Here is a 21,939-nt window from a genome sequence, read left to right as displayed (position 1 = left end):
GTTCTTAGTGACTATACCACATGTTGTTTGGGGAAGCCATATTGTGAGATTGGCACTTTCAATTTAAACACGTGCTCTGTTATTGGGGGGGGTGTTTCGATATTGACCCAAGCCGGATGGGTGGGAGTGGTGTGTCGTTGATTGTACCTTGCCGGGATGGTGCACACACATTGACATGCTCATGCGGCTTCCTAATACATTTTGTCGTGGAGAAGTGCCTTTCGTTGATCAGTGCCTAAGTGCAGTTCACTGTGTGCAGGTTAAAACAAGCTAAAGCAGCTTCCTCGTAAATTTTTCAATTGCACTTTGCCTCTCGTTCACCAGTGTTTGATACACTCTCATCTCCTGGAGAACCGACTTCTCCTCAGCAAGTTCGCTCTGTTCGTCTTGATTGGCATGTGAATGACCAAGTTCTTCCTGCTTACGCTTGCCCTTGCGTATGACGTCACCACGTGCGGTACGTGAGGGTTCCGTCCAGTCCTGGCGTTGTCATGGCAATTATGCTTGCATTGTTTACAGCGCTGTTGTGTCAGGTATGGTGGCCTGTAGACTTCCTATTCATTGTGTTCGAAGCATTAGAGTCAAGTCTCGGCCTACATAACTGTTTCTGGTGTAGGATGGAGGTGGATATGATCCTGTTCGGGTTTTAAAGAGGGGGAGTATATAACCCAAAGTATCTACCCACAGTTTGTTAACTCGGACATCTTGTTTAGGCCGTTTTCAATCGTACCCAAAAACATGATAGTTTTTGCTTCAAAGCGAGATAGTAAATTCTCAATATTGTTGCCGGTCACGTTCCTTAGCACTGTCCATTTCATGTTGTTCGGGCCATGTCCTTTGTCAATGCAATGCGATACTATTCGCGCATTTTGAGTCTTGCATCTAATAGGTGACCTGTGCTGTGTTATCCGTTTTTTTATTGACTGAGTGGTCTTCCCAATATACGCCTTTGGACAGGGGCATATAACACAGTAGATGACATTGTGCGAATTACAGTTGGCAAATTCTTCATGTTTTATATATTTATTGCCATAATCAAATGTTATGCCCTCAATGGTGCTGTAGCATGAGATGCAGTTGCCACATTTCCTGTGTCCTTTAATTGGAGGTATGGACAATATTGTTCGTAATGATGGGGCCTGCTTTTTACTGCAGTGTTTGCATGCACCCGCTTGTCCTTTAAGCTGTTGTTTTTCTTCAAGGCAAATGTAGGTGTCTGGCCAAAAGATGCCAAACCTTTCACCGTATTCCTATTCTTCCGGACAATTTTTTGCACTTCATTAGTAAGTCCCTTGAAGGTTGTAACGCAAAGGAATGGCATGCTGTCTGTCTTTTTTCGTGGTGTTAGTAGGGAATCTCGAGGAGTGAACCAGGTCCTTTTCATTGCCTGTTTTAGCAATTTTCTTGGATAGTTTCTCTCTGAGAGTTTGTTAAGAAGAACTGCAGCATGGTCAAAATAGTTCTCCTTCTTGGTGCAGTTGCTCCTTATTTTAAGGAACTGACTGAATGGTAAATTCTAGCGCAAGTTGCGTTGATGGAAACTTGTAAAATGCAGAAATGTATTCCTGTCCGTTTTCCTGGTATATAGATGGCCATCTGCATGTCTGATCATGAGATCCAGAAACTTCATCTCTGATTTGCTGGAATTCAGAGTGAACTGAATGTCCAAGTTACGGTTGTTCAGCCAAATCACAAATGTATTGAGTTGTTCTGCATTTCCTCTCCAAAGCATGAACACATCGTCGATATAGCAACGCTAAATTTTTATGTGTTCATCATAAGGGTTGTTATTGTATATCCACTTCTATTCAAATAATGCCATAAACATTACGGCCATTTCTGTGGCGAAGGGACATCCCATCGCGGTCCCCTTGACTTGTAGGAATTGGGTGTCATTAAAATTGACGAAGTTATATTAAAGGCATATCTCAGCTAGTTGTAGTAAGAAGGATGTGGGCACATTATGGGGCCTGTCTCGTTTGTCCAAAAACACTTGGAGAGCTTCCAATCCAGCTTCTTGGGGAATGTTGGAATAGAGGCTGACTATATCCAATGTTACTAATATTTCATGTTCTTCCTCAAAGGATTGGCATTCCAGCAGGGTAATGGCTTGCATACTGTCTCTTATGAAGCTCGCGGTGTTGCTCACCAATGGCTTCAGGAATGTATCGACATATTTTGCCGGTCTTTCAAGTATAGAGTTCACACCTGAAATTATGGGTCTTCCAGGGGGGTTTTCAGAATTTTTATGTATTTTAGGTAGAACATACATTATGAGCATCCTTGGGTTCTCATTTAATAGATAGGGGGGTTCTTTCTTGGCTAGCCACCCATCTCCTTCTCCAGTGAGTATCAGATCTAACAATTTTGCTTTAATCTTTTTATCCCAGTCTTCGTCAGTTCTTTGATAGTATCCCTAATCAGATGTTTGGCGTTAAACTTCAGCCTCATATTTTTCGTGTTGCAGTATCACAATAGCGCCTACTTTATCTGCGGGCTTTCTTATGAGGTCTTCGTTTTGCATTAGTTGGTCCAACGCGTACTTCTCATTTTTTGGCAAGTTCCATTTCGTGAAGATCTTCTTTTTGTCCAGGTCTCTCAAGACGTTTTTTTCAAATTTGTTGCGCTTGGAAAGAACATAGATTGGGTTTTGTAAGGTGCCAAAATATAAATACTTCTAAAGTCACAACACGTTTTCGCACAAAACTAAAACCAGCACTACCATTACACACACAGGTAATAGATGCCCTACCTGAACTACAGCTCAGCCCTGAAGGAGGCCTTCCCTGAAACACATCTTCTTAGTCCCCCCCATCAAAGGTCGAAATGCGTTGGCTCTAACTAGAGGTTCAGAGCAAACAAAGACAATAACACGTCAAAATATAGGCATTCCGAGCTGAAATGTCCTAAATATTAGGACAAAGAAGTGTAAATTTAATTTGTGTGTAAACTAAAAGAAATGTCACAACTGAAACTGATGACGACATATATGTTTTTTTATGTGTAAAAGGTTTGTGATGTCAATCACAAAGTGTATATATGTGTTGTACATATTGTTAAATGTATTTTGAAATGTATTGAGGGATTGTTGTAATATATATGGTGAAGGGAATCTTTAATGTAAATAAGATAAAAAAAGAAAAAGAAAAATAACTGAAGCACAGAGTAAATAAAAAGGACTTCTGTGACATAAGAAAAGGTGTTATTCATGATTCCAGAGGCATTCTGTTTTTTTTTTTTTTAAAGGCAGTGGGGCAGGCCCTAAGATCTCGTTCATCAGAGCGACAGTAGTGAAAAATCAAACTCTTAAAGAATTAAAAATTGGGTAAGAGGCCTGCCTGAAACAAACACTGCTGGTCAAGACAAGACTTGCCGTACCAGGCATTGGGCATTCCCAAAGGAGGCTGTAAGGGTGGGAGTCGCTTTGTTACTGGGAGGGGCAGTTCTGTAGCAGTGCAGATGTTTTTAAAAGCACTGCAGTGTTGCTTGTATATTCAACAGTTTTTAGGCAATAATAAAAGTGCCAATATAACTCTGGTGATTAATGTACCTGCTGGAGAGAGATTGGAGTTTTGTCTAGTGGTAATTTTGACTCATCTGAAGTAGCACAAGTGGGTTTATATGCCTGCTGCAAAGCGCCTGTACTGTTTAGATCACAGAACAGTATTGTATGTGCATAGACCATTGGGTTACTGCATTTGTCACAGAGATCCTTCTGTTAGATTTGAAATCTAGATAAGAAAGTTATGTTGTTTGTCCCAGTATTTCATTATTTTAATATTGCTAAAAAAGGGTTTGCAGGGGTAGAAAGACAATCTTATTTATAAAGTCAACCCTAAATTCTGTGCTACATCATTCTGAATCCTGAGTTTGTGCTTCCCCAGACCAAGCACTCTTAAAAAATGCCTACCACAATGGATGGCATGTGAATGCTACACCTTGTAGTCCCCTTTGTCTTATGTAACATTTTCTATTTACTGATTTACACATGTATGATTTATTGTCTCTGTATGTGTTTGCAATGTAAAATGATCTGACCCCCCTGCACCTGTATGAGAGGCACTATAAAATAAATGAAATACATGTGAGAGAGAGGCCATGGAGAGCACTGTTGGAGGGTGATAGTGAGGGAATCATTGAAGAGCCCCAATAAAGATTGCCATATCCTGCTGCACTGTAAAGTCATCATTTTGTTTTTTTAAACAAACTTTATTGAATTTGACATAAAGTTCCAGTTAGCATCAATACATCTTGTGTTACTTTGATCAGGATCATAATTCTCCAATTCGCTATACACCTTACACAGTAGTATTGGAAAAGTAGTAATGATCGTTACAAGTCTCATATTACTTCCCCCCTCCCATGGCAACTCCCTGAGCGTACTTCCAGTAGTGTTCAATTTGGAGCTTTTGCACTGTAGAGTCATTATTTACTATGCTTTAAAAACGAATTAAATTGAATAAATGATGAAAATGAGCTGTTGAATTCACAATTTTTGCAATTTTTTCCCTAAATTTTCTTGGTGGAGAACCCCACCCAAACCCTTTTGTAATGTTCAGGCTTGCTCAATGTGCTTGATCGGTATGCACCATATGGGGGCTGGTCTGACAACATTTGCCAGTACTGCTTTAGGTTCCCAGTCCGGCCATGCTGCTGGTGGGTGGAGCATGCCACCAGGAGCAAAAATAAGCTATGGCGATTGACTCAGTAGTGCTGTAGAATGCACCCTTTGTGGCATGCCCATTTGGGGGACGCTGCCTGACATAGTTCTGCCATGTTACTGTGCGTGTTAAAGGTGTTCCATGGGTGGAGCATGGACATTCCCATGCACCTGCCCTTCGATTTGATGCCTAGCCAGATTTCCTAAAGGCAGTGAACCTGGGTTTGCTCCAAAATGATGCACCTACCTAGGAGAGGCATAATGGGAGAAATATCCTAATTTCTCCTCATTACTTCCTCTTTCCATGGATGCTTCATTGTGCAGCACACATAGAAAGAGGAATATGTCTCTAAGCTGCTCCCCCTTCTAACATGTGGATGGGTGGAGGGAGGTGTGGGGTTTGGGAGTAAATAATGCAAAAAAAGCACCTACCTGCCACTGCTGGCTGCCGTCTCTGGATTCTTCTGCTCCGGTCCCTGCACACTGCGCAGGCTTCTAGACACTTCTAGACACTGCTCTCACACTGGTAAAACATCATGTTGTTTAACTCTCGTTCAGGTCCTAGGAGCTAGTGCCTCTACTCTACCCAGCCTGTGCAACACAGCTCGGTGGAGAGAGATCAAAGTGTGCACGCTTGCAGTGTGCCCTACTCCTCCCCTGCTCTCGTCATGGGCCTGCCCAGTGGCGTAACGAAACTTGAGGGGGCCCCCCTGCAAAGCACATGGAGGGGGCCCCACCTGGCAGCCAGGCCCCCCACCTACAACTTTGCCCCACCGCCCAAAGATCTGGTGATGAGGCCGCGGCAAGGTGCAACGAAGGTGAGCGTAACGTAAGTTATGTAACCTATCACATCCCAGATGTATGTGTGTAGTGCTTGCTGGCTGCGTGGCCGCAGAGTGGGCCCCTCGAGAACGGGTCTGCCTTACGTCCATGGTTGGAACTGTTGCACAAAGACTTTACTCACAGCCTCTAAAGTAAAGCCTGACAGTTCTGTGCCAAGCTACAAGAAGGGTGTGCACAGGCTAATTAAGGGTTTGCCTGCCTCTTACCCCTACTAGGATTTTGGCTGCTTTTGACCAGGGCTCATATCCCAATCCGCCAACTACACAGTGATAAAGAAATTCTGGAAGGAAGTTATCAGCCATTTTAAGTGAGGTATGAGGTTTGTGGTGCCAGAGGAACCAGTGAGTCTCATTCTGGGCCTGCAAGCTGTCACTCTTGATAGGATCACATCCCATGACTCAGCCCTCCTCTACCACACATAAAGGTGACCAAAGCAAGTTGTTGCAATGATCTGGAAGAAGGGGAAGGTACCGACTGTTCCCTTTGGGTCACAAGGGTCTATCATGCATTTCCAAAGGAAAGACTGACAAGCAATATGAGTCACACAGAACACACATTCTGTAGTAGTTAATGCTTGCATTACTGTATTATTTTAATTATTTTACTAAATCTGTATGTTTTGTTTAGTTTAATGAATGCTACTCTCCTGTTTTTTTCAATTGTATATTGCTATTTCTTCCTTCCCTCATTTTTGTTCCTTACCTTATTCCAGGGCCCGTTTTAACACTGGCGGCGCCCTGTGTGAAAATGTTTGTTGGCGCCTCCCCAGTGACCAATTCTGCCACACTCCCTCACTAGCACCCATTAAAATGCCCCTCAAGTCTCCATAACCACTGTCTCTCAGATTCATTCAGTTTTCTAGCACCACTCATACCAGTGTAAATGTCAGAGCACTTTACATCATGCACACATTGCACAGAGAGAACCATATGTGTGTAAATCAGTATATAGGAAATGTTATATCAGACAGGACTACAGGGTGTAGGAGTCACATGTCATCAATACTGGTAGGCAAATTAGTTTAAGAGTCCTTATTCTGGAAAAGTACAAATTCAGAATTTAAAAGGTAACACCATTGTTAGTGGTTCTCTTTAATAATAAGAATTGTTTTCTACCAAAATGAACCCTTTTGGCAAGATTAGAATAATGAGAGACTGGGGGCAAAACATATAGCTCTAACATATACCTTGCAGTTTGCATGCAGCTCTTTGAAGACAGTTAATAGGTCAATGTTCTATGTTAGGATTTTAAAGTATAAACTGCAAGTAACAAAACGATCTCTCCGACAAAAGCAGTAACCCGTTGACTTATTTACATTATGTGCACTTTGTGATCTGTATGGTACATGTTCTTGGAAACGGGCACAGTAACCCTCTGCACTACCTTACCATGAGTCAGAACTTCCACTAGACAAACCTCTGCCTCTTTCCAGAAAGACGATTCATTATTGGAGGTATCTTGACATTTTAATTGATGCCTGAAATTGCTGGCAGCAAGGACCACAGCAGCAGGTGCTTTTAAAATGATAATATAGTTTTAAAAATTATGCCCTCACCCCAAGTCAGCTCCCAGTGCGGTGGCACCGCCCCTGCCTTTTTCTTTAGATTATTTATAAAATATAAATAGTAGTTATGTACTTCATAGTTGTTTTAATATGCTTATTGCCATGTCTTAGGTTCTTGTTGTTAGATCTCCTTATTATAATGTTTTTTGTCTTTAATAACGCTGATTAAACACAAGAAGTTGATGCAATAAATGAGACTTGGGGTGGATTCTCTGCACTCGCCTCAACCTGTTTAGGCAAACAAATTCATGGGAGCCTACTCCAATATCTGGACATGATGGTTCTGTTCCTTCTTTATTATCTTGCACTCTTCAAACATCACCGTACCTGTGGTAGGGGGTGATTAGGAAAGGAAGGAGTTGAGGTGTGGGGGAAGTAGAGCTGTAAATGCTACTGTTTAAGTCTAGCATCAGCCGAGATGGTTTGAGGGTCTTTCAGCCAGCTCTCTTCATCCATTGGTTGATTGTTGTGTCATTCATATTATTGTCCTGGCCACTGCACTAGAAAGCCTGAGGCACTGGGTCAGCCCAATTCAGTCACTGGCTTACCTCTCTGTTAGTGACCACATTCCAGACTGGCACCATGTGTACAAATGACTAGACACAAAATGTAAGAGCATTCATTATCAAACAGGTGGAAAAGCAAAAAGTAGGCAGCTGTCGCCTGACTTATTGGCTATGCCAATGATTGTTTGGGCTAAAATGCACAACAAATGTTTATGCATTATATCTTACAGCCAGTGTGCAGATGTTTTCTATGGTCCTACTTTAAATGAAAACAAATAAAAAGTAATTCTTCAAAAAACAGAACAGCCAGTCAGACCGACTTTGCCTGCTCGGTGCTCACCGCTCCCCCTCCCCCACTCCTTTAAGTCTGAAGTCAACAGCAGCAGAGGCCTGGATGGTTTCGGGAATATTTGCGATTCCAAATTACTTGCTTTCCATGACACCTTTGAGAAGTCATGGAATGGAGCAGAAAGGATACGAACATTGTGAAGATTTGCTTGGGCGTATTTATACACTGCTGTAAATATTAAACTTTGCTGGGGAGGTACACCCAGGGAAGCGATTGTTTCTTGAGGGGAACAGCCAGGCCCAGAGAACCCAACTGCCATGCGGCCGTACGTAGCACACTGAGTTTCCACTTTGTTGGTCTGCATAGCTGCGAGGAACATTTTCAATCAAAGATGTGTTGCGAAACAACTCTCTCGTCATAACAAGGACAATGATCTTCTTGACAATTTTCAGTCCGGCTTCATCCAAAGCTGCAGCACTGAAACAGCCCTGCTGCAAGTGATTGATGACGCGCTGAGGATACTCGATTCGGGGGGTCTTGTCTTCTAATTCTCCTTGACCTTTCTGCAGCCTTTGATACTGTCAATCACAACACCCTCCTCAACACTCTTCAACAGAGAATGGGAATGGAGGACACTGTGCTTAAATGGTTTGCTTCCTTCCTCTCTGATAGATCCCAAATGATCAAAATAGCGAACATTCTTTCATCTCCTTTGGCGGTAGGTCAAGGTGTTACTCAAGGCTCTATACTTGCACCCACATTGTTCAATCTCTATTTGGAACCACTGGGAAATCTCCTAAGTAAATCCGGGGTCCACTATCATCTCTACGAAGACGACACTCAAATCTACCTCAAGGTTGCCTCCACTCACGATCTCTCCATCCTAAGCTCTACTCTCGACTCCATTCAAAACTGGATGTCAACACATCAACTGATTCTGAATCCCTCCAAAACTGAATTCCTCCTCCTCTCCTCCTCACTTTCTCCTCCCTCGGTTCAATCATGGATGGACCAGATGAATCTACTGAACAATAAACCCATCATTGTCGACATGGCAAAATCCCTTGGTGTCATACTCGACACAAAACTCAATCTACTCTCCCACATTAATTCAATTGCAAAGTCTGCTCGATACCAACTGCACCTTCTTTGGGGGATTCGTCGCTTCTTCCCGGAACATGACCTTAAAACCCTGGTCCAATCGCTGGTCCTCTCCAGACTGCACTACTGCAATTCTCTTCTTACTGGCCTCCCCAAATCCCACCTGTCCCCCCTTAAGTCTGTTCTCCATTCAGCAGCTCGTTTCATTTATGGGGCCAAAAGAAGCGACCACATCACACCCATGTTATCCACCCTCCGCTGTCTTCCCATCAAGGCAAGATCTATCTACAAGACTGCTTGCATCACCCACAAAGCCTTGCACTCCTCCTCTCCCCGCTATCTGGCAAATAAACTGAAACTCTCTGGAGGCTCTAGACCATCACGAAATGCGGAAAATCTACTGCTTGAACTTCCCACTTTCAAGAAGGAAAGATCGATGGCCCAATCCTTTTCAGGCAACGCAGTGAGAATCTGGAACTCACTTCCGCCTCAGCTCCGGACCACCTCCTCCTCCCAGGCATTCAAAACTGACCTCAAAGCTCTCCTCCTTCAAAGACACTTCCAAATTTAATTCATGCCCTCTCTATTATCTGAAGGAAGACCTTTTATTATAGAAAATGTCTATTCTCCATGACTATGGAAGTGCCTTCCCAGTGTGTTCTTGTGGTTTGAGAGTCTGCCATTTATTGCAGTATTACCCCTTTACCTGTGTTTGGTACTCTTTTGGAACATGCATATGTCACTTTTCTCTTGTAACACACTGTTTGATACTTCCTACATTTTGTTTGCTTTCAATAATTGCACAAGTGCCACCATTGCCTACGTAACGTTTGTTCTTGTGTTTGAGTGTCCTCCATTTATTTCAGTATTATACATCTACTTGTACTTTGTACTCTTTTGTAACCTGCACACATGTCACTTTTTCCTCCTGTAATGCACCGTTGGCTACCTCTTGTATTTAGTTTGCTCACAATTGTCACTTTTGCCTCATGTAATGTAACGTTTGCTTTTGTAATTTGTTCCCTTGTAATGTTCTCATGTATCAGTTCTGTTCCTATTGTGAAGCGCTCTGACATCTTCGGGTAAAGTACGCGCTATATAAAAACACAAATAAATAAATAAATGAATTAATTAATTAATCATGATCCTGTGAAAAGCTGCAGGGTTAGTCAGCACCTGGCACCCCGGCCTCATCATGAATGTGGCTGTATGCTGCTCAGCCCACCCCACCCTCTAAGTGACTCCTCGGCCTCGGTCCCTCAACAGACTCACCTGAAGCCTGGCTTGCTGCAGCTTTAGTTTCAGGCACCAGCGGGCGGCGGAAGACCCTTTCAGCCGTCTTGGGCCTGGATGCCTCACCTCACGCGCAATGTTAATTTTGCACTGCGCATGACCATAGTCACATGCCCCACCCTAATGGTGAAGACCGCCCAGAAGCGGATATATCTGCGCGCAGCACATCATTTAATTTATGATGAGGCCGGGACGAGGTGCAACGTAACACAAGTTACATAACATAACCTATCGAATCCCAGAAGGATGTGTGTAGTGCTTGCTGGTTGTGCGACAGCAAAGGGTGGACCCTGGAGCGAGGGGGCCCACCCGCAATGCGGGTGCTGAGGAGTCCTGTGTTACGCCCGTGGGCAGACTTACTGATATCTGATGCAATTTAGTGCTCCGGTCGGTGCGACAGCGCTGTGATGCCTGACAGAGAGTGTCAGCCCACCCCATCTATAAAGATCTGGGGCTTTTGCTCTGTTCTCAAGCGCAGGCGCACACTCAGGCTGCCTAGCACCTGCTCGCATCTTTACACCATAGTGTGCAGAGGATGTCTAACAAAGGTTTGTATACTATAAGAGTACTTTTCTAATACAAAAAAATGTAGTCGGACACACTTTTAAACGTTTTCCATCTTGTATGTGTGCTGTACAGTGCAGTACACATGCAAACTTTGGGAAAAAAAAAATCCTATTTTGTACCTATGTCAATGAGGCGAAGTTTTTTGGTGCAAAGCCCTGTTTACAAATGCTAAAAGGTAGGGCTTTGTGTCAAAAACCATAGGTGGTAGCGTGGGAATGCCCAAGTATCTATCACACATGGGAAGCCTCCTTGACTCAAAGGTACTACTTGTGTTTTAGTCAAGTTTCCAGCACAAATAAAGCACAAATAAAGAACTCAACACTTTCCATTAGTTTGTGTCACTTCTGGTGATTTTGCACCTGCGAACGTGTTAATGGCCCCCTGTTTTTACCATCCGGGTGTTGTAGAATGTTTCTTCTGGTGTGCATTCCAACAACACACATTACCAACTTTGTGAGTCAGAAAGATACAATGGGGATAGACATCCATTGTGATGTGCAGCAGAAAATATATATTCCCCACGACCAAGCAGCCCCAGAAATCGTGGTACGAGGTGGAACTCAGAGTGCACAGTGGCTGTAAGAGGCCCTGAGAACCCGATGGGCATTACAGTGGGAATGCTGTGTGTGCTGCCGGTGAGTTATGTCAGCACCAAAGTACACTCACCTGACACTCACACAGTGCTTTGGAAATCAGCCAGGGCAACGCCCTCCACAACCCAAGGCATTCTGCCTGACGCACCACCCTCTGATCTTGGCAGATACAGCGATAATTCAGTTTTTCTCTAATCTATCTCTGGAGGGGCAAACGTTTTCGAGAATATTTGGAGATAACAGTGAAAATGTATTTTTACATTTGCCAATTGAATGCCATTAATAATGGGCCAAACACATCGAAGTGCACTCGTTGTAGGAACTTATTTCCAGCACTGCTGGATGTAAAATTGATTATGCAGAGTTTCTTTCCTCCTCACCATTTGCAAGAGACTCGGGGCCCCCGCACCACTTGCAAGAGCCTCAGGGGCTCCGACCGGGGCCACTGAGTGCAACAATCAGTTAAGAGCCTCAGTGCGGGCCCAGGCATGCATGCCTTGCGCACCACCACCGTTTAATTTAATAAAGAAGCCAGCCGGGCGAGCAGTGCGCACAGCGCACCATTAAAATTCACGATGTATTCTGAGGGGGCCGGGGCCCCTGGAGCGCAGAGGCCCCCCCGCAACGCGGGGCCTGCGGGGGCCTGTGTTACGCCCCTGGGCCTGCCCAGACTATGCTGCCTTTAGCAGAAAGAAAACTAAAGTGATAATAAAATGGCTTTATTATCGTTTTATTTTTCTCATATCCCTCAGCTTCCTGGCGCTTAGTGGGGGGTGTTATGCTCCTCTGCCAAAGCGGAGGAGCCACCGCTATCTCTAAGGGCCTGATTACAAGGTTCGCCCACAGGGTTACTCCGTCACAAATAGTGACGGATATCCCGTCCAGCAAATTACAATTCCATTATATCCCATGAAATTTGTAACATGGCGAACGGGATATCCATCGCATTACGGAGTATCCCATTCGCCAAGATCCAAATCAGGCCCGAAGGATTGTTTTTGTGCAGGAAGTGATTTCTTCCTCCACAAAAACAATCCTGCCCTGTAACATAGGAACCCTTGAACCATGGAGCATGGGTGCTGACATTGACGCTAGGCGGCCACAAGTGCACCAACGCAGATAGAGAGAGAGAGAGCTTAACATCTCCATATCTTTGCATATACGGTGCTGTACAACTCCCTCTCATCACGCAACGCAGCCATTTGCTTGTTGACTTGCATTGCCTTGCATGAAAGATTAGCACATCTGCCCCCCTATTCTGAGCTTGCTTCTTGAAAATTAATTAGGAATAACATGCTTCTTGCAAAACACTGCAAGACATATGGGAAATTTCTCAATGTTTTCACCTGGAAAATCTCAGCGACTTTGGCATGCCTAAGTTCACCAGGGAAAAAATTGAGGAGGGTGCGTTGTTTACAACACAACTTATAATTCTGATCTTTGTGCAAACAGGCCTAGACGTAATTAGACCAAACTGAACTTTCATGCCTATAATATTCTGAAGAGGATCAGCTCTAAAGGATTTCTCTGAACCATTAAAGTGCTGCTTAATTTAGTGATTTGAGTTGTTTACAGCACTTAGACCTGATTCACAACGATAAACTCACACTTTTTTTGTCTTAGTTTACCATTGTTTGTTATTTACAAATGGATTTAGGAGTAGTATCTTTACGAGTGCGAAGACTTCGCACATAAAAAGACCTATCTTTTTATGTGCGGAGACTCCGCACTCATAAAGATACTTCTCTAAGTAATTTGGAAGGGATTGGATCGCACTCACAAAAGTAAGACAATAAAATATGGCTAAATCTTTCTATCGCATGACATGCAGTAGAATGGGATGATAAGTGTCATTCCGTTTCCAAAAATGGCGGTTTCAGATTCCACCAAAGATGACAAAACCCAGGAGAAATCAATGACTGACATGTTGGAACTGTACAAAAATGAAAGTGACAGGCAGTTTTGATTACACATACTGTGTCTGGAGATAATTTGAAGTCAAATTGCATTGGAAGTGAAACAAGCACAAGATTTCTGAAGGTCGGTAGTTACATCAAGGCATTCATTTATTCATTTTTCAAAATATATGTGTGGTTATAGAATCTATAGCCTCTGTGAGCAAGAGGTCACAACCATGACATCATATATTTCACAAGCGAAACTTGCACGACCTACGTTAATCAATTAGTACATTTTTCAGTCTGCTTTGAGGGACATGTTCCAAGGGCATTTAAATACGTTTTCCATGGCAGTCAAGTTAGGGACAGGGAAGATGATCACGTGCAAAATGCTGCACAAATGATGCTACTGTGACAGCCACATTCACTGAGAACATTTATGCATATGGCCACAGAAAGGAGTTATTGGCGGTGTAAAATGATGACGCATCCCTCACTAATTACTTGCCCACCCATTAATGACTTGTTTGCATCTCGTCCTATACTCCTAGGGCCTCATTTATAAGGGTCCTTGCACCATCGGAACGTCATTTTTGTGACGTTCCGTGGCGCAGGAGCCTGCTCCCTATTTACGAGGCACACTAAGCCACTTTTTTGGCTTAAGGCTGCCTCGTAAATATTGTTCTCTTTAACGCAGTTTTCTGCATTATTGGGGCGTGCTATGGGCGTTCCCAGCAACATCCATGTCTTTTTGACCCTGCCACAGATTTACGAGAATTCATAAATCTGAGGTAGTGCTAAAAATTTACGCAACCCTAGGGGAGGCGTAAGGGATGCACAACTAGGAGAAATATCTTTATTTCTCCTTGTTTTTCCCTTTTCTATGTGTACTGCATTCTGCAGCACACATAGAAAGAGGAAAAGCCTCTTGGTGTTTCCCTTCCTGCATAAAAATAATCCTCCCCGCAACGCAGGCACCCATGAACCATTGCGCGAAGGTGCCTCCATTGGCGCACGGCAGTCCATTGTGTTCCAGTGCAGGGGAAAAGGGTAGAAATGTCCCATATCTGATAGCTACGGCACATTCCTGAAATGTTCTTTTACTATAGGTGAGCGCAGCCGGAAGGCATGCGGAGGTGCCCTACAGCAAACCGTCATAAATGAGGCACCTCATTTCTATTTTCAGAAGTGGCCATTCATGTGATAATGCTGCACAATGTTATGTTATGTTATGTTATAGTTTTATTTTTACAGCGCACGGCTACTCCTGAGGAGTGTCCCGGCGCTTTATCGAGGCAGCTCAGTATAAAAAACATAACACTATAAAAACAGACACACAAAGAAATGGGAGAGCAAAAGAAAAGAATCCTAAAGGTTAAAAAGCCAGGTCTTAAGGCTCTTCCTAAACAGAAGCAAGTTAGGGGAAGACCGGAGGGCCAAAGGCAAGGCGTTCCACAACTGAGAGGCCCTTAAAGTAAAGGAGCGCCCCCCAGTGCGAGCCTTCCTAACTCGAGGGACCACAGCCAGAAACAGGGATTCTGACCGCAATGATCTAGCCGGGCGGTAAAAAGCAAACCTTCGTTGTAGGTATTTTGCTCCGGCGCCAAAAAGCGCTTTATGCGCCAAGGTCAGTGCTTTGAACATAATCCGCTTCCGGATGGGCAGCCAGTGGAGCGACTGCACCAAACCGGAGGCTCTAACTCGCCTATGAAGGCCAAAAATGGCACGAGCCGCGGAATTCTCCACAACCTGCAGCCGCTGAACAAGATAGTCCGGAAGACCTACGTACAGGACGTTCGCATAGTCCAGTCTGGAGCCAATTAAGGCTTGTACAGTGATCTTTCTATGCTCTTCTGTGAGCAAAGGCAGGAACTTCCGGAGCATCTTGAGTATGCCAAAGCAGGTGCCCATCAGGCCAAGAATGTGTGATCTCAGAGTCAGCTTGAATAAAGTAGTGAATAGGAAAAAACATCAGGGACTTCTCCACACCACAGCCCCCCCGAAATAGTTTATGGGAATTTACCAGTAAATATATTCCTTCTGTGAGATGTGTATTGCACATTTTGCAATGTTTTTTCGAAATAAATCAACAATCAAACACTTTTTGTTAAATTAGTTTTGTATTTTATAATGCCCAATAAGTTTGAAACTATGGTTCCCATTTTACGGGACAGACTGCCTCAGATTCGTTTTATGGGGAGCATTCCCTTCTCCTTTGTGATTGGCCAGTGCAGAGAGACTTGATGATGGTGACGATGGTTGGTGTCATATTCCAATAGTTTTCCCACTGCCCCCTAATCTTCCACCAGTGATGGAGGTGCTGCCACCTGTTCGGCTGCGGGTTAGAGCTCATGGCAGGAACAGGGTGGGCCCGCGGAATACTGGCCAATTACCAAGTAGCATGAAGAAAGTCACATGGTGATTGGCTAATGTGCTGTCAGTCAAACTGAGGGATATTTATAGGCTGAGGCTTTCTCTCCTTATATTATGCACACTGCAGGGATAGCGATAGCTTAGGCCAGGGCCGGCTTTAGCACTGGTGGCGTCCGGTGCGACAATCTTTTTTGGTGTCCTCTCCTGCCTCACGACCTCCTCCTCGTATTCCCTCACTACCACCCTGCAAAAATGCCCCTTACCTTTCTGTAGCCTCTCTCTCAAATACATTTTACTTGTTTTAGATCACTGGAAAAGGCTGGCTTTATAAAATCACTCACCTAGCCAGATAAAAACAAATCTGTTTTTTGCAGCAGGCTCACTGCTGCTCCTTTTATGGCAGAAAAGTAGCTGCAAGTTATGAAAGCATCTAACCAAGCCAGTCACTTCCCAAACCCTGGAATCTGAATAGGTGGGCAATGAGTGACCATTTCAGGCGATTAGACCGGCCTTAATATAATGTGTCCTGCGTCTCTGGCTCTGAGCCATACTAATGGCTACATGTGGCTAGCAGGATGGGTGAGATCTTTTACCGGTCTAGAAAGGGCTCCTTAAAGTCACATACACATTTATTTATTTAAGCATTGGTCTCAATAAATTGTAGCCTACATAACATGGAAATGAATGTTCAAAGTGTATTTCTGAGCTGCTTTCTTGATTGAGCACAGCATCACGTCTCTCATCCAATGTAATATTCTGATGTGATTGGCTCTCAGAAATTCAATTCTAATCCTCTAGAGTGTTGCATATGGTGGATACGTCTGCTTGATTGCTATACACAATACATAGACTTCCTTATGGCGGCAAACAAGCTGTGTTTATACACATGGTTGTTATACAAACAGAATAAGGTCTGCATGATGATGCTAATATTTATTTCAAGCAGGCTGGTGGGGTGTTTACGAACGTGCTGCATTAGAAAAAGACTCATTCTAGCCTTCTGACGTCTGGAGGTGGGTTTGCAATATTTATCCTTTCAAGTTCCTTTGGGTTAATTATGGATAAGTATAAAGCTTTACAAATGGACATGGCTGACACCTGCATAATGCACATGTAAAACATCTGCATTTGAATTTGTAGACCTTTTTTCTGTGACCTTTTTGGGCCGCACATAGTCTAGATGCTTTGATGGAAAATGACTCAACTGATGATGCAATTTTGCCTCTGATCTTCACCGTGTGTCAATCCTGGTGCTCAAAACACCATCAATGACTCTAATCTTCCAAGTGACCCCTTGTTTTTATGTTTATGTTCATCTCCAACGCCTGTTTGTCCATGGTTTTAATATGGTCAGTCATGAGTTAACATGCTTTATCCTACTTGCAGCCCCACATTTGACAGTGGTGAAGTCACTAATGATTCAAGTAAGAATCCAGGAGGTACTGCAGTCCACTGTTGCAATGTGTCATGTTCCATCCAAGTGGGTGTCACCTGATTCTAATCGGCAAGCGTTCCAGACAAAGCAGTTTCCTATCAGTACCCTGTGATATGTTGCGAGCAATTCATTATAACCTGTTAGAAATGGGGGTCTCTAGTTGGGAGGTTGTTATCCTGTCCAAGTAGGGACCCTTCTTCCGAGTCAGGATGAGGGAGATACTCTACTGAAATAACGCCTGCTCACCCCCTTGGTAGCTTGGCACAAGCAGATAGGCGTATCTCAGAGGCAGTGTGTGAAGCATTTGCACATAACATACAGTGATAGAGTGAAAACACTACAACACTACACACCAGTTTAGAAAAATATCTAAAATGTATCTGTGTAAAACAAGACCAAAATGATAAAAATCCAACATACAATATTCAAAATATGTACTTTGCAAGAATAACTTTACAAATGCTGTTCCTTGAAATCGGAAGCCCTGTCCAGTGCTACAGCGGTGCTGAAAACAACCAAATCCAACAGTTTCGGTGAACTGCTTCAGTGTGGACTGGGGTCGGTATCAGAAGACTTGTAAACAGTACCTTTTGCTCTGCTGATTGCAGCGGTATGGGCCCAGCAGCGCCGGTCGTTGAAACTGTAGTGCGTAGCGGAGCAGTGCGGCACAGTGCAGGCAGTGACTCGGTGGCAGTTGTCCAGCGGCATCAGTGAGACCAGGGTTGTGGTGCGATGTGGGCAGTGCTTGTCATGGTGCTGATGGTCATGGTGCAAGATGCAGCATCTGTTGAAGATCAGTGGTTGATTGGGCTGGCTTTGGTGGGCACCGCGGCTGTGGTGTGGGATGGAGGGGTGCTTCTTGTAGCTTTCAAGTGTTGCCCCCAGACCATGATGCACCATAGCGGTGATCTCTACTGGCAATGGCATGATTGGTGAGACCAGGATGGCAGAGTAAAGTGAGGCGGTGCAGAGTACGGTGCCCACTGGCTGCTGTGCAAGCAGTGGCTCTGAGGCGGCAGAGGTTGTCGGTGAGACCAGGCTTCTGGTGCGTAGTGCAGCGGAGCCCTCTGCAGTGCCTTCAGATCACAGAACCACCAGTGGTCTTGGTGGCAGCGTCAGGTTGCGGTTTCCCTCTGTGGCAACTGAGACACGTTGTCCCAGAGGTGGTACCCAGAGGACGGTGAAGTCTTTGCTGTTCCTGAGACTTTTTGAACAGGGGGCAAGCTCTACCTCAAGCCCTTGAAAAAACTTAAACAAAGAAGTTGCAGAACGTTCAGTCTTTCCTTTCTCTGCCTAGGACAGAAGCAGCCACTGCAGGCAGTTCTTCTTCTTGGCAGGTTTCTGAGTCCAAAAGAGTTCTAAAGTTCTGGGGTCAGAGCCCCAATATTTTTACCACATTCCCTTTGTTCTCTTGAGACAGAGAGTCTTCATGCTTAGACCAAACCGGTTCTATCCTCTGTGGTTCAGCTTCCTGGCAGGAGGTGAAGGCACCATTGTGTAAGGCAGACCAGTCCTATTCAGGTACAAGGAAATCTCCACCCACTACTCCAAATGCAGCCCAGGCCTATTGAGCCCATCCCTGACTCATCCAGGAAAGGCAGGACACACCTCAGCCCCCCCAGTGGCTATCTCAGTGAATGCATACGCCCAGCCCCTGTCACTCCAAATCCAGACAGTCAATCCACAACCAAGCAGGGGCACATAGGTTGGCTAAGCAAGAAAATACTCACTTTCTAAAAGTGGTATTTTCAAACACACAACATAAAAATCATCTTTACAAAATTATGTATTTTTACATTCTGAGTTCAGGCATACTAAACTCCATTTCTTTATCTTGTCCCAATGGAAATTTATACTTGTAAGATGATACAAAGTATCTCCCATTCTATCATATGGGACAGATAGCTTCTCAAAAGTGAAACATAACATAACTGTATTTCACTATCAGGATATGCCACACACACCAGTACATGTCCAACCTTTCACATAGACTGCACCCTGCCCATGGGGGTACCTTGGGCCTACCTGAGGGGTGACTTACATGTAATAAAAGGGAAGGTTATGGCTTGGCAAGTGGGTGCACTTGCCAAGTCGACATGGGGCAGTAAAAATTGCACGCAGACACTGCAGTGGCAGGCCTGAGATACCTTTACAGGGCTTCGTCTTTGGGTGGCACAATCTGTGCTGCAGGCTCATTAGTAGCATTTGATTTACAGGCCCTGGCACTCTCAGTGCACCTTCATAGCCTTACTAGCGACTTATCAGTAAATCAAACATGCAAATTATGGAAACACTAATCCATAACATAATTTACAGTAGGAATATTTGCACTTTAACACTGAACAAAAGTACACAGAGACATTAAACCAGCAAAAACAGAGTCAAAACCAGGTGGTCATAAAGCAAAAAGACAGGGGATACATGACAAAAGATAATAGGTCTATCAGAACCCCTGCAGATTCTAGTGGCCACAATAAGTTACCCAGTAGGTAAAACGGAAATCTGAGAGAAATGGTCAGTTGTATCACTAAATAAAAAGACAATAAAGCATCTTCTGAGGAAGAACGCATTTGCAGTAGCCATGGTAGGTGATCCAGTGTGTTGTAACAAAAGTAATTTTTGGTTGAGAGGAAAATTATGAATTCATTTATGGAGATAATAAGCAGGTTCTAAAGGGAAAATTGGTATTCAGACTATTTGGTGCTCACCCTCTTCATGTTTCAAACGTGATTGTATTTTTCTGGTAGATCTATGCCGAAATCAGTACCACATTGTTCTCTTCAGGTTGTGTTGGGAAACCTGACAGGTTGTGTATGTTTTTCTTGATATATGAATGAGAGAAATTCAAGTGAGGTGATCAGAACTGAGAGCTAGATGAATGTTCCATTAAATGTGGATTGGATCAGTGGTGTCAAAAAGGGAGCACATATGTAAAGAAAGTAAGTAAAAATACTTATCTATGAATTACACTTTTAAAGGAAATAGAAATAATTGATAGGAAATATTTCTCACTATTTTGTCATTGTAAAGGTTTACTCCACAGCACTGAAAGGCCATTTAATTTCTATTGTTTGTTATTTCGCATATCACAGCACCTGCAAAAAATGTTCATTTACAATTCTTATTATTTCGTTTTCGAAAGGATAACATCATCTTGTTTTTTTTTCCAGTAATGGCTAAATAAGGCAATTTAGCTTGGATTATAAATTCACAATTTCTGATACCTGTTTTGTGTCATCGATGCCAATTTGAGAATATTTTTGGCAGACAGAACTTGTTTAAGGGCGAAGAACAGGAAAGGAGGTCTGACTTCACAAGTGTACACCCAGGTGATTGTAGGCAAAGCCAGGACTCCCAAGATAAACTAAGTATTTGAAGCAAGCCAGAGATCATGGAGGTGGTTCCTGGTAGATATCAATGGAACCTGGTCTACTGATGCTGTTTAATATCCTTAGAAGTAAGCTGGCAATATTATTATTCTGTGATTTCAAATATCCGGTTTAATAGTAAAAATACATTTTTTAGTGCTCTCTTACCCAACGACAATTATTGTTGATACATTATAATTATTTTAAAATTAATTGCCAAGCTTTAAAGTTCTACTCCAAAATGTATTCAAAGGTCATTACCTGAATCATCAGTCCCACATTACTCACTCAATTTCATAGCTTTTTCCTGGACTCTAAGAAGAGTTGGTCTTTTATCACTATAGTTTTGCTACTGTAGTCTTCAACCAGACCTCCAGAAACTCCACAGGAACTGCTGGTGATCCTATGCAGCTCTAGTGACTTCGTCTGTGTCCATGCTTTGTTGAGAAGTGAAGGACACAGGAGAGCGTGTTTTTAATAACTGATGTAATTAATGAGGTCCTTTACGGAAATCCAGAAAGTTTAGAGAGTTTATTTATTTATGCTTTTGACAGGCATAATACTTCAATCAGCAGCAGTCCCTTCAGGTAAGCGCGTTGGGGAGGGGCAGGGGTGGGGTAGGAAGGGGGATGTCGACAGACGATGGAATACAGATAATAAAATAAAGAAATAAATACTATTCCGTCAACTCCACCCTTGCCCTATGCCCTACCCAAACGCGCTTACCTGTACGGATCGCTGCTGACTTTAATTAGACACACAGCGTAGCATAGTAAGTATTTGAATAGTTTTCCTTACTGAAACATAATGCTTTTAATATATATTTAATACTATCGTGCCTGGGTCGAGGACCTGTACCCTTTTGCATATTGTGTACATTCCATTCCATTACCTTTCAAGTCCAGTAGTTTGTCTTGGCTATCTTCTCCAAAAGAAACATATAGGGATAATAACTGCTATTTAGGATTTGGTCTGTGATCACAGCACAGATTTTCTTGATGGAATTCCTGGCAGTCTTGAAAGAAACAGACCAGGGGCCGTATTACAATTAGGGTGCACTGTCCTTGTTTGCGCCATAGCATACTTTTAAATTGCTGCACCGAGCACAAGCAAGAACATTGTTGCCTATTACTGATAATATATTGCCTTAGGACAGATGTGAACTTGTGGTTGCCTTGGCGCTACATTTTTGTAACTGCCATAAAGGCTGATTGAAGCAGCTGCTTCATCTTTTACTGTGCAGGTGGTACCCACCTGCATTTCAAAGGGGATGACAGAGATCCCTCTGCAGGAGGGTGAAGTGAGTCACTGCACTAGCCTGCAAGGGGAAGTCTGGGGGGTCCTTGGGACTCACTCCCCCCTCTGAGCTCTTTTTCTTGGCTGGCAATGACTGTGTGCAGTCTTTCAAGGGCACACAGCCACTGCACCTCCTGACCCCCTGTTTACCTC

The sequence above is a fragment of the Lissotriton helveticus genome, chromosome 4_1 (assembly GCF_964261635.1).
Source record: "Lissotriton helveticus chromosome 4_1, aLisHel1.1, whole genome shotgun sequence".
Classification (NCBI taxonomy): Eukaryota; Metazoa; Chordata; class Amphibia; order Caudata; family Salamandridae; genus Lissotriton; species Lissotriton helveticus.
This window is presented reverse-complemented; position numbering follows the sequence as displayed.